Source organism: Rhea pennata, chromosome 4 (assembly GCF_028389875.1).
Source record: "Rhea pennata isolate bPtePen1 chromosome 4, bPtePen1.pri, whole genome shotgun sequence".
Classification (NCBI taxonomy): domain Eukaryota; kingdom Metazoa; phylum Chordata; class Aves; order Rheiformes; family Rheidae; genus Rhea; species Rhea pennata.
The window spans coordinates 37,940,953-37,947,347 of NC_084666.1; positions in this window are offsets into that span (position 1 = coordinate 37,940,953).

The window sequence follows — 6,395 nt, forward strand, 5'->3', positions numbered from 1 at the left end:
ACTGCTGCCTCTTGAGTTTCAGCGCTGTACTTTCCAGTTATATGGGCTACAGGGATACATTTTGTAAGATGGAGATGTTAAAAGGAAGCTGATAGATTGCATACTAAATAAAAGCTTTGGTTTAATTTTCTTCAGGATTCTTTGTTAGAATATAACACATTGGGTCAGATAATTACACTGTTAGTTGTCCACACTGTATTTGACTTTGAGAAATTCAGTGGCCACAAGACATAATTTCCCCCATGGGTAATTAAATTTTCAAATTCAAAGGACAAACAAGCAAATAAATCCCACTTGAGTAGATGTTTACTATTAGGCTATTTGTCACTTGTCTGCTATTGCATCAGTGGAATCATATCATTCTACTGTACTATGATAGTAGATACAGAAATTAATGGCAAATCACCTATGATGAAAGTTAAATCTCTTTTTAAACTGTAATTGAGCAAATCAATGCTGATAAATTTGCCCCTCTTGTTATAGCCATGTGCTTAGCTGCCTCAGTTCGTGTCCCAGTGGTGTTCTCAGGCACCATTTCTGGATATTTCTATGCACATTTGCAATATTTACATTCAGATATTAGTGTGCAGTACAACAATAGTGTGCTCAGAACTGGACATTTGTATTTTTGCTGACATATTTAGTATATTATTGCAGTTATGATCTCATTAGAAATCAGTGGAACATTTCTTTTAAAAGTTTCAGATTTCCCAGAATTATGGAAAACATACATATCCTTTTTTTTGGTTGTATTTTCCAAAGCTTGTACCAGAAACCTTATTCCCTGCCTTGTTGTACCAGTTCATGTTGTAGGCCATTTGACATAAAATTAATGTGATTAATTTGCAAGAGTAGAGCTACCAACATCCAGTTGCTCTTAGTTTGATGTGCATTTTTGCCTTTGGATTAATGTGTTATTCCTAGAGTACTGGTACGCAGTTTAAATACATATGTTAAAATTGCAATTAACAAAGCTTTGGAAAAGGGAATTGGCAAGAAACAATATCACATGGCAAAAATAGACTAATCAAACTGGAATATTTAAACCAAATACTGGAGTTATATTTCTCTTAGACAACACAGATAACTGAAGGCAACAGAACGGAAATGTGCAGAAGACAAGCATTCCCTGTTCTAATCCAGTAGTCAGAAAAAACGTGTCAGCATTGAAATGCTCATTAAGGCATAACTTTTTTTCTTAATATTGCTCGAAGGATGCGGTGAACTACAAAGATATTCCCTTTATGGTGACAAAATCTTGGATAAGAATTAATAAGTAGTAGGTGACATGATCTATTACATGGTTGCCTAGAGAGCTTTATGTGAAGAGTTAAGCACACTCAAAATTGTTCATCATGTAATCCTAATGAAATTCTTTCTAAACCTTGTAAAAACATTCCCAAATCCTTCCAAATGAAGTCTGTTAATGCAATTAATCCAAATAGTGCTCTGTTCAGTGAGTGTGTTCCAGTTATGGATTCACAGTCTGCTATTCAATTTTGAAGATCATGTGCAGCCAACATGGATTTTTTGTTAATTATCTCAGAATAAATGATGGTGTGAGTGGTGGGATCCTCTTGTTGGTGTAAAGTCCTTTTCATATCATAACTGTTTTTTACAGCTCCAGTAACTGTAAAATAAAAATATGGACCAAGGGGGTTCTTGCGGTAGAAAGGAAGGAGGAAAAGGAAGAAACTGCAGTAATGTATCAAAATAAAAGAGTTAACTAAATGGCAAGTTACAGATTTAGTATGGGATTTTCTTAAAACAAATGCTGCAACACATGTGCTACCCTCACTGAACACGCAGTATGTATCAAAAATACTTACTTGTATGAAAGGATTAGAAGGAAGAGGGATAGTTGAAATGCAATGATACTATCCTCATTTACGCCACAGAAAAACTGGTCACAGATGAGCATATTCTTAGGGTTCTGATTAACATATTATATAAGAAAGTTTATTACTTATTTATAAGTTTAATGTATTGTACTTTAGCCAAAGCAGAACAGGAAGCCAGACAGAGAATGAAAAAAACACCAAAACACTAAAATAATTAAGTGGTTTAAGTGTACACATGTATGAAACAAAATTGCTAGTATTTTAATGTTGTCACATGGTTTCTGGAGTTCCTTGACTCAGGCTTAATAGTGTGACCACAGGGTCATCTGTTAGTGACTACGTTTGGCTGTGAGCAAGTTACTTACCACTCTTTCAGTAAAAAAATATCTTCTTAGCTCTGTATCAGTTCCTGGTTTGCCTTGAGATGAACAAATAATTTTTGCAAATCTTAGCTTGATTGGTGTGTTAGTTTTAGCAAAGTAATTTTGTCGTTTTCAGTCAGGAAGAGAAAATTACTTGCGGATTGCTTTCAAACACTGAGAATTATACTTATTTCCTAAGAGACCTTTGTACTGTATTTATTAAACTTTCTGTCTTCACTGGGAGAAAAAAGCAGAAATCATCTGTCTCAAATCTGAATTTTTCTTCTATGTAGATCAAAGGGTTACATTCAGAAAAGGGACTAAGAGAGAGGCAAGCTACTCCTTACGCTCCTTAAAATTCAATAATAATGGAGGTACATAAACTCTTAATGTTTGGAAGATACTGCAAACTTGAAACTCTATATAAGCAATGGCAAAAGGTAGGCACCTCATCAAAGAGTGATTTAGAGCAGAAGCCTCATTAGGTCTTTCTCTCCATTAGCCACACCGGGAGCAATGCCAGTTCCTTCTGTTGGATACCCTACTGTATAACTTGAAGCAGACAGCTATTTTCGGTGTACAGTACAAGGAGAGAGTTATGTCTAAGAATGTGACTCATGTATATGCTGAGCAGGAAACTGGAAATGCCACAGGATGGCCTAGATGTATAGGGGCCTACTATATAGGGGAATGAAGTGCCTCTCTGCACTCTGGATTCAGAGCAGTGAACTACCTCCTTCATTTAGACATCTAAGAAAAGTATTTTTTTTCAAAAAAAGACTGTGGCAGCTTGCTTTATTTATCAGCTGATTACTAAAGCCACTTAGTTATTACATGGAAAATCCAGTACCACATCCTTTCCCTTAGAATTGGAGTGAAATTGATCCTAAAGTTTCAAATGCCTGAGAAAACATGGGAGACTTCAATATGCATGTTCTGAACTGAGACTACCTTGATCTTTCTCGTCAATGTGCTTTTACCTTGCCTAGGATGCTCACTTTTAACTAAAGCAATGACTGGAACCAAGGCAAATTTAGGTGAGCCTGGAATTATCAAATCTGTCTTTGAGCATCTGAATCCTGAACATAGTCACCTTAGACTTCATATAGCGTAATATGACTAGCTCCAGAAGGATATTCTGATCATAGGCTCTGATCTTGCCATTAATTACAACAGGAGCTTTTGAGAGTATGAACTTACTTTTGTCACCTTGGGAATGAATTTAAGCCATAATAATAATGTAGTTATTTTATTAAGTTGTGTTATTAAGTATTCAGTATCCATCTGTGTCTTTTTTTTTGTATTAAAGGGAATGTTTTATCACAAAAGAGATTCCCCTTCCTTTCTCTGTTAGAGTGCCTAATAACCCAGTGATTATGACAATTACGGTGTCATGAGACCAGTGGTCCACGTGCTGCTCCAAATCAGAGTGATTTGAACCTAGATAAATTATTTCTTATGTTGTAAGATGACAGGAGAGAGAGCTGCAGAGGCCACTGCAACAGTTTCCTCATCATGCTCATCAAGAGTTTGAACTCTTGAGCATTTATTTTCAAGAGCTGACCTGGTGAACATGATAAGAAACTACATCTCTTGTAGCAGACTCCAAAAGGTGGGTATGTGTAGTTGGTCAATCCTGTCTTCATATGAAATTTGAAGCAGCTGGATATCTTCAAGTCGTTATAATTGTGTACCTCACAGGAGTGGAAATTTGGCTATAGCAGAAGCTTAGCTTCCCAGGAGTGTATGTATCCCAAGGGAAGTTGAATGTGGGAAGGTTGCATGCCCTATTTTTCAGACTGGGCATCCAAAGTTGTGTCTTGGATGTCAGACAGAGATCAGACTGTTACAGACTGAGTGTTATTCTAAAATATTGGGGCGGGGTAGAAAGCAGAACTTGACAAAAAGATTTGAAAACATAGGAATTCCTTCAGAAATGTTGAGTGTAGTATATGTGTTTTGACATTTCAAAGTTCTATATTCATATTAATACCAAATTTCTTTCCAAAGGTTTTTTTCTTCAGTTATTAAATTTTAGATGAAATATCAGAAAGGAATTCACTAAGACACAGACTAACCTCAGAAATAAAATGTTTGGAAATTCAAAAACATTAAAAAACCTCAGAAAATCTGCACTTCAAAATTTTAGACTCCTTAAAGGCTCCCATTCCCTTCCCAATTAAAACTTTAGTTTGCATTTAGATATTCATATCTGTCAGCATAGGTGCCTCTGCTGGTTCACAATAGCATAATCTGTTTTGCAGTCATGGTCTGTCTTCATTTGGAGAAACAAGTTTGACAGCAACGTAGAACTGCCTCGAGGTATGAACAGAAGATCTTATCAAAACTGGGTATTCATGGGATAACTTACCCCAGCGCTTATGAACAGCTCTCATGACTTGACTGCGTCCTGAAACACAATTCAGTGCCAGTAATTTTCTTTGCTTTTTGATGGGCTTTGGCTTCTCCCAAGTTAAGTAGTAATTACAATATTTGTTTGGAGGAGACTTAGAAGTTGCTGTAGTTTACTCAAAGGGTAAAGCCATGAAGACATTTAAGAAAAAGGGTCCAATGGTGTTTTTAGGCTATCTACATGTTAAAACAAAAGGAAAAAAGAGAAAAGAAGTACCTAGAAAGAGGCAGAAATATGTTATGTAGCCTCCTTGCATTGCATTTGCACATACAGTGCTCTGAGGTATATTCTCTTGCCCTCCATGTTTTATATTTTAAGAGTAGCACTTAAAGGAAAGATGAGACAGGTAAAAATGATCTTGGGATGAAGAACTAGCTGTTTTTACTTCAAATTTAGATATTGGACTTTCATACTACCCTGAAAAACAGGATAATACTCATTTAAAACAGCATTTTGGATATTATTGTAAGATCCATGAAGCTCAAATAGTAGAGCAAAATTCAATGAGGGCCGTAGGAAAGTCTGTCTTAGCACATACACCTACTTTTTACTTATGTTGTACAAATCCTATGACTCCTGATACCTTGCTGCAAGCCTTTATCAGCTGCATACATACGTGCAGCGCTCCATTTTAATTAGCCTCAAGATTCAAGGCTTAGAAGGAATAGCAGGGGTTTCTAATCATGTTCACAAACTAGTGATCTGCCCAGAAAATGAGGAATGAATAAGACATTAAGCAGTCAGAGGCCAGTATTCAATCACAGAGTGAAGCAGGAAGAGCTAAAGAAGGGGGATTTTCACTGACTTTTCTAGGCCTTCAAAATTACTAAGAAAATTCCCTTTTAAATAAAACAGACCTATTTTAGAAATACAGATGTTTTCCTTTAATTCTTACCAGATAATGCTAGACTAGATATTTAGGATAAAAATTTTATCACATTTGTACAGTATTCCTGATTTTTTTTATTTAAACATTTATTTAGACATCAGTGGTATTTCTTGAAAGCCTCTCATTAAAGTAATACCTTCCAAGCATGATTTTCCATTTTTCAGTCCATCCTTGGAGGGGAAAAAAAAGACTATTCTTTCCTTCCTTTCAAAAATTTATGTTATTGGGATTTAAATCATTGCTATTCACAAACTAGCCTTGACAAAAAAAAAGACTGAGGATTATCTCTTTAGCAACTTTTGAATCAAAGCTGCATTATTGATATGAAGCTCAAAAGGCTTTGCAATTCTTTATATAATTAAAAGCAACTGTTATGGAAATTTTTCAGAACAGCTGTTCCACTGGAAGAAAGGTTACACTCTTCTCTATCAGTAATCCTTCTAAATCTCTAACATGATTCATAGCCCTTCAAACAGTGCCTGTAAATTAAACAAAACTAGATGCCTTACATACATAAAATATTATTTATTTATTACCTTTACTTTCACCTCTAATAGCAAGTTATGTAAGAATACAGTAGCAAAATTCAAATTGGATAGTGAAAGTCAGAAGAAGTTATTTCTATTTTCCTGTTCTAAAATACTCCTTTCATTATGCCCCAAAGTGGTGTCAGGTTCCTGATGAAGTCATACAAGCCCAGGTCCAGAGTTTACAATCATTATTTTATTCTTGAGCCATAGGTCAAGAGTAACAGATTAGAAGGAAAGGATAGACTTTGCTGAGTTTGGTCAGGGTATGAGACAGTTTTGAAATTAGATGAAAAGCTTTAACTATATTTAAATTTCTGCCTTTCCTTGGGGAGAGCAGAAAAAGATTTTTCTCCCTAGCTG